At 42.4% G+C, this 7,948-nt stretch overlaps 1 protein-coding gene across 1 annotated transcript in view; it reads left to right on the forward strand.

Moving 5' to 3' along the window:
• FBXO42 (F-box protein 42) overlaps nucleotides 1–7,948 on the forward strand; it is an 81,686-nt gene that overhangs the window by 696 nt on the left and 73,042 nt on the right. The gene's annotated exons all lie outside the window — the stretch shown is intronic.

The raw sequence follows: 7,948 nt of genomic DNA on the forward strand, positions 1-7,948 counted from the left end.
TTTTTTTTTTTTTTTTTTTTTGGAAGAAAAGGCTCCCTCGGCCTCCTCTGCTGTTTCTGTGCTTGTCTGATGCGCCCGCCGGGTCTCTCTTTGCGAGGAGAGGGGCCCTGGGGGGGTCTGCCCCCTCTGGCATTTGGTCTCATGAAAGATAACATTGCCCCTGCCGTGAGTTCGGATGCTGCCTGTCTCCTCTGGTCTAATTCCCCTCTTTGGAAAGGGGGGTTTGGGGGAGGTATGGCTTGACACGGGCTGTTCGGGCATGTTGCTGGCTGTCTGACCCGCAGATGGGGTTTGTTTTGTTGGGTTTCTTTTTTTTGTTTGTTTGTTTTTTTATAAGGAGAGGTTTTGGGAGGTATAGCTTGATGCTGCCTGCCTCCTCTGGCACTTTCCTGGCTATCTGACTCTGCAATGGGTTTCTTTTTGGAAAGAGAGGGTTTAATAGGCATGGCTTGGTGCCGGCTGCCTCCTCTGAAGTTTTCCTAGCTGGCTGATGGGTTTGTTTTTGTTTTGTTTTTTTTTTGACTGGGCTCTTCTGTGTCCATGTTAAACCAATAAGCGTTACTGCCGTGGGGTGGTCTTAGTGCGTGGGTCATAGGTTGCTAGGGTCAGAAGGGACCTATTTGATCATCAAGTCCAACCCCCTGCTCTGGGCAGGAAAAAGCGCCGGGGTCTTATTTGTGAGGATCACTTTGTAAGCAGCCTGCCACCAGAGTCTCTCTAGACTGAGGTGTTTTGGGCTAAACGCCTCCATCATCAATCCTTGAAGATTCGGTGTTTCTGTTTTTTTAAAAATGTCTCTGAGGTTGAGGGGGGAGCTGTGTGCCGCTGCATGCTTTAAAGTCTGTAATTTTCAGTTTTGGAGGAGTTGTTGAAAAGTCATGGGAAGCCTTGTTAAAATGCTACATTTTGTTCCTGGACTGCATGGTATTGGTGCATTACCTGCAGCTGCTTTCTGTTTGTGAGAGAACCCAGTGATCAGACTCCTGCAGGGAGGCTTGCTTAATCCCCATTAATTGATGGGGATGTTATTTGCATTAAAATGATTTTAATTATCGTAGTGACACCTGTTTACGCATTGGCCATTATGTAGTAGAGCGTTCACCAAAGAAATGCGGTTTGCTAGGGCAGAAGGAACAGGCAGCTTTGATAAAGGAGCTGTGTTTTACTTAACTGGAGATAGTGCTGACCTGCATCCTAAATCTAAGAGGAGCAGCACTTATCTTTTAAGAGCTGCCCTGTCATTGAACAGCATTGGGATCCTAGAGAGATGACATGCGATGATGCAGTGCCCTGTGCATTGTGAGATCACATCTAGATGGCTGCTGCAATATCACAATGCAGTGATGTAATCAGGCTGGAGAAAGCTTTACCTAGTGTCTCCTAGTCAGAGGGCCAAACTTGCTAGCCTGATTTTGGGTGAATTAGGAGGGGAGACTCACTGTTGTGATTTGGGGGCAATGCAACACCAGTTCTCCTGGACTTGCCCCAAATCCCTGTGTCAGACAAGGACAGATATTACGGTTCTCACTGGGGTTTTGTCCCTGGAGCTCCATCCTTTGCCATTCACTGGCACATAATAGAGCCTTGTCTACATGCTGGATTTCTGCCCACCTAGCTGTGTTGGTCAGAGGTGTGGTGAGGTGTGATCCTGAACTGATGCAGCCTTGCTTGCAAAAGCGCCTGACTGATGAAGTCACACGCACAGAACTACCACCTTGCCAATGTAACACATTTCACTTTAGGGGCGGGAGCAAGTGGAGCCGGAATAAAGTGTACAGGGAAAGGCACAGCTTTGCCAGTATAAGCTGAAATTGCATCAGTAGCACTTGCCAGCATAGCAACGCACTGAGGGGAGACGTGTGATGGGAAAGGATGTGTTGTTTCCCCTTCTTTGGGGCTCATTTCTTTGGGGGTCACTGCACCACCCCAGGCCCTGGCTGTGGCCAGAGGCATCCTTCACTGTTCTGTCTTTTCTCTGGCCTCTCTTATTGCTGTCTTTTTGTCTTTGTCATTGATTCTCCCTCAAAAATAACATTAGCGCATAGTCTTGCGAGACCTCCTCCCCACTCCCGCACCCCAGCTTTTTGCAAGAAACAGAGTGAGCTCAAGTACCAGAGACATGTCTGAATACCAGTTTCACTTGACTGTTTGGTACAGTGGAGAAGTGGTGGGTGGACACACAAAAGTTGCCAAGCATGAGTCGAAAGAACTGTGTTTTGTCAATAGGGAGTGTGTGAAAGCTTATCGTGGCAACCTTAGGAGCTAGAAAATTGATTTTAAAGCTGCAACTTAGATTCTGCAGTCTGATGGTGTAGATCCTTATCTGTGCCCAGTCAGATTTTCCACTTGACAGCGACCAGGTTTCATGTGGCTTTTGGATGCTTTGAATATGTGACAGTATCCCCTCTCTGTCCTGGCTTCTGCGGGGAGGGCACTTTGCTTCTCACCCCCTTGTATTGTCAGGGGAGCCTCCCTGTTACTCCCTGCCTCCTATTCCTCTGTTAGCAAGGGAAGGGTTCATTTGGCAGTCTTTGCACTAGTCTCTGAAAACAGTCTGGCTTTGTATTTAAGTTTATAATTTCTTTCCATATGTTTAATGGAAAGAGGGATGTGAATTGTTATTTGCATGGTTGAGGTCCCCTTTCAGTGGGGGGGAGAAAAGGCCTCATATCAGCTTGTTCCCAGCATATGAATTGTGTTTTAAATGGGTGTTTTCACAGCCTCGGTAAACTTGCACTGTAATCTTTTTCAGTAGTTGCCAATTTTTGCGGCTTTCCACAGCGTGTGACTGAGAACTGTTTAAAAAGGTTATCACTGTGCATGTAAACAAACCGGTATGAAGTTATTCACCCCCTCCCCCCGTGTTTGCTTCAAGAAAAATTTTGTCCTAAGATATGAATCGGTGTCTTGTTCAAGCAGTTCCTTGATGTTGATAAGCACCAGTGACTTTGATATACTCTTTGGCTTTTAAAATGCAATATCATACCTGAGATTAGTGAGTTTTTTTTTTTTTTTTTTTTTTTTTTTTTTTTTTTTAAAAACAAGGTGGGGTCTAATGCTGTCTTTTGGCTCTGAGAATTGGTCCGAGTCCAGATAAAAGGGTTTTTGGAACGGAAACCCACTGGCTCTGATAATGTACACTTAATGGCTGATTCTGCGTGCACAGATTGCTTTCGGAGTGTGATTTCTGTCTCCAGTGTGACTAGCTTCAACTTGGATATCTGGGTTCAGGACCTCCAGTGATGTCTGTCTGGGTTTAGCTGTACTATATTAACTTTAATGGAGTTGTTTGGCATATTAGAGAGAGAGAGCGAAAAATCATTCCTCTTTCTTGCATATTTAATTTTGTGTGCGCAAAAGGTGTATGTGGATGTGGGGAAAAAATTCAGTGATATACCTGGGCCAGTAAATGACTATTATGCAAGGTGGAGAAAATATGGCCCCTGCCCACAGAAGCATACATTGATGGCACTTGAAAATGTGTATCTTGGAGCTTAAATTCATTCACACTTAGTCATGCTTTGTGGTATGCCTTCTTTCTTAATATTCTGGAAAACTTGGGTACATCTGCTCACCTTTATGGTAACCAAATACTCTACTGAAATATATGTAAATTAAAATAAAAACATGACTATTCTCCTGGCTCACTTCCTTCGTCCAAATGTGATTTCTTCTGCAGATGGCTTATATCACTTCACATGCCTTGGACTCATTTTACAACATTAATCTGGTTTGTTTCATCTTGTGAAGTGGGCAGGTCCAATCCTAATGTTACTCAAATTCACTTTTTCTTTCCTTGTGATAACACCATCAGGTTGGATTTTCTTTTTTGGTGTTGGGTTTTTTTTTTTTTTTTGGAACTGCACTCCTTTCTGCCTCTGATCTCACTGAATGTAACAAGATTTGTAGTGTTAAGCTAGTCGGTGTTGTGATAGGATGCTTCAAAGAGCAGCACAGAGTTCAGTGGTATTTAGTGACATGGAGCGAAGGGTGCTTCTTGCTGAGTCAGTAGTAAAATCATGGCAGAGCTGGTTAGAATTACTGAGTTGCTCAAATGGCCGAGTATGGGAAGAGATGTAAGAGTAAGAACTTGTCACTAGTTATCACAAATCCTGTTGTCATAGCAGAATTGAATTTTGCTCCATATATTATGCCTGCATAGGCAGAATTCTACCGAGCTAGAGCTCTTTCCTTTTCTGGCACAGATGGGTATAGGGTCATATATAATTTGCAAAGGGATGTAGGATTTGTCAGGATAAAAGGCACTGCATAAACATGTTTTTTGCATGAAAGGTAAAGATTCTTTATCAAGTCTCTCTAACTTGGAGAGAGAGCAGTACGGAGCAACTGTTAATTTTTACATCTTTATTGCACTGGAATTCAGCCTGGCCAGTATGAAAGAGCTGTTTGGTTATCCGTTTGAAATCCCCGAACAGCATCTGACTATGGAGGAATCTCCTGGTTTACTACTTTGTGTGATGATGGGATGCTGGTGATGTGGGTGCTTGATTTTCTGTTCTCATCAATAATGTGAATCCCTTTTCTTCAAACTCCCATGGCGGAGAAGGAGGCTGCCTGTATGTGGGGTTTTAACCCTCTTTGAAAGGCTTAATGCTTTAGAAAAACTGTTTTCAGAAAGCTGTTGGTTTATGCCTTTTACCAGCATTACGCATTAATTGAAGTGTCTTTCTGACAGGGTTTTTGCTCAAGTATGTTATAGTGATTAGTTTTTTCAGACCTCACTGGATGCAAAATCACTGTAATCCTTAGCAGCATCTTTTTGACGGCTTTGTGTCAGTGGCTCTTGTTAGAAAGGCTTGATGCCAAATTCACTCCAAATATATAAAATTAAGTAAATGTTAAAAAAAAAATATTAGTGGCTTTTTTGTTTCATTTTGCGGAGTCTAAATTTAGTCTGTTCTGCTGAATGCCAACGCTATTTCACTTTCCTGCTTTTGTTCTTAAAGTTTGCTTTCCCCTTTGGTAGTCAGAAGATTGCAGGAGTAAACCTTTATGAAATGGCAACTCTGGAAGCACATTCAGTTGTGATTGGATCTGAGCCCAGCATAGTCTATCCTGGCATGTAACTGTGTATGTAGCTGTGTACTGTGGCTGGACTCTTGGACAGTCTGACCTTAAATCATGCTCGTGTGTGCCGTTAGCCACTGTCATGTTATGTTCAGGGGCCGAGGAAATGACTTCCGAGAGATCGAGGCAGCATGCTGAGGTGGTTAAAATGGCCCAGTAGCAAATGAGAGACCTAGCGACCAGTCCAGTGATTCCCAACCAGATATGGACTACATCTTTTACTCCTGTCACTCAACCTTGTTTAATATCTAAAGTGTTGGCAAACCTCAGCATGTAGATTTTTAAAGGTTTAGGCAATAGAAGATCAGATATCTCTCGATTTTTTTCAAATGGTCTAACTTTCCGATGGTCTAAATCAGTGGGTTTTCAAATTTCCTGAAGTCAGGAAACCCTTTTGTACCACTTCTGGTGTGGAGCCCCTACCCTGTCCTAAAGACTGACATGGAGTCAGGTGACCCCACCACTCCTCCATTGCCCCCAATCTCTTTGTGGAGCCCCTGATGACATGTGGACCACAGTGTGAAAACCACTGAGTGGGCAAAGGTAGCTAATGCATTATAACTCCAGGCTCTAATTTACTCCATCCTGATTTTCCTGTGTAGACAAGCTCAGTTGCATCCATCTACTGTCCTTAGAATAATGTACTTATTTAGTGCCGGTCTGGTGCTGTTTAAGGCTCCGTCTTCCACTCTAAATCGCAGTGGACCAAAGGTTACGTGGAACTGGTCTAAATGTAATTTAATTGTGGTATCTCAGCGTTTCTCTCTGTGTTGCCTTTTGTGTGACGTTTTGCAGAAACGTTACAAAAACAGGTTGATCAGCAATAGATTCTAAAAATGCTTGAAGGCTAGAAACCTTTTTTTTTCAGCTTGCATACCTCTTCTGAAAAAGTCTTGTGGGAAAATTAGGTGTTGTGGAATTCATTCTTGAATCATTAATGAGAACAGTCTAGCCAGACGTGTAATCTTTGAACAGCCTCTGTGTTTAGAATGAAGGTTCGTTAACTTCTAATTTCATATTGTATTCTCTTCATTGGTTATCTTTAGGGTGTGGTTTATCCTATTTGATAGCACAGTGATTCTTGAGTTTCCTCTTAGTCCTCTAAAAGTCTGGTACAAGGCTTAATTTTGGATCTTTGGTGGGTTTGGTTGATCTAAGGAGCGTGCAAATAACTTGTCACTTCATAAAGGTATAAAATTGCTATGCCCTATTATAGCCTATCATGCTTAGGGCTGACTTATTGCTAGCTTCTGCCTTGTGTGATGTTGAGCGGTATGAGCTGGCTCATAGGAAGGTCCCTGTTAGTATTATCTTTTAAAAATCTGAATGAATCATCTCTTGTTACCGGACTGAAGTCCACCAACACTGTTCCCGGGTTTCCTTTTGCATCGGCAGTGGTGCTGCTTTTTCCAGGATCCACATGTAGAAGTGCCATTGCCACTGTTGGAAATCCATTTTTTATTTTACATTATTTTATTTTATTTATTTTTAAAACTTTAATGCTGGGAGTCTAAATCATCCAACGCTTATTGGCAGCTAGCTTTAGCAGTAAGCTATTGAGTTAATGATAGCTCAGCACATTGTCATATAAATAGAAATGGTGCTTTACAGCCAGCCCAGTATTTAAGTGGTACGTTGACTGTTTTAGGGACATGTGGCACGGTCACAAAGCTTGTCCACGCATGCAGATTGTTGAGCAGTGAGTTAGGGTGTGTTAAGCTGCTCTGCATAGTGACATTTAGTGTCTGTGGGAGATGTTAGTGTGAGATAGCTAATGCATTGTAACTCCAGACCCTAATTTACTCCATCCTGATTTTCCTGTGTAGACGAGCCCAGTTATATCATCTATTGTCCTTAGAATAATGTACGTATCTTGTGCCAATCTGGTGCTGTTTATGGCTCCGTTTTCCCCTCTGAATTGCAGTGGACCGAAGGTGGTATGGAATTTCATGGTTATAAGCCAGTAATCAAAGTCTTTCTAAATTATTTGTCGTCTCCATCCTGCGAAAGAAAATGCTAGTGATAAAGCAGGTACACTTGAATTTATGTCAGATCTCTGCGCTCAGTGTCAAGCCAGACACTTGCAGTCTCTCCTTGCCTTTTGTAAATCGTTTTCCAACAGCTATTCATATTTCAATTGCCATGTATTTTGCAGTCAAATCCTGTTTTCAGTTAGCAATAAATATATCAAAAAAGGACATCTAGAAACTCCCTCGCCGTTCACCTGAACGGCAGGGGCCTTTTTATTAAGTAAAGTTCAAGGCACCAGAAGTCTCTGGAGTTCAAATTCTGGCCACTGCAATAACTTTTTGCCCAGCCTTTGCTTTGTTGCCTCTCTTTCCTTATCTATAAAATGGGGCTAGTTACCACAGTGCACCTTCCCAGGCTGGGCTGTGAAATTCCTGTTATAATGCTGTTGCACTTTACAATAAAAATATTATTTGTGAATGAACTTAGGCTCACTTTTGCATAAGTGACCAGCCAATAGCTACATACCAAATGCTGTCTTGGCATGGAGTTTTTGATGGTGCTTGTCAAGCAGACCTTTGGTGTTGTGGAAACTTGCTAGTTGTGTGTTTGCATTACTTCTCTGTTGGATAAATCGTACACAAACAAACTCTAGGTTTAGAAAATACCAAGTGCGATGTTCCCTACTCCTTTATCGTGGGCAGGGATCCTGGTTTTCTCTGATTTAAAAAAACCCAAACAAACAAAAAACCCAATTTTCAGATTAAAAAATAACCCAAAATCCACATTTTTCCATGATTATAATGAAACGCCACTAATAGATGGACATGGATATCTATATATAAATCTAGTGGCATTTCATTTTAATCATAGAAAAATGGGGATTTAGGGT

This window comes from Gavialis gangeticus, unplaced genomic scaffold (genome assembly GCF_001723915.1).
Source record: "Gavialis gangeticus isolate Ggan-Ray unplaced genomic scaffold, GavGan_comp1, whole genome shotgun sequence".
In the NCBI taxonomy this organism is placed as follows: Eukaryota; Metazoa; Chordata; order Crocodylia; family Gavialidae; genus Gavialis; species Gavialis gangeticus.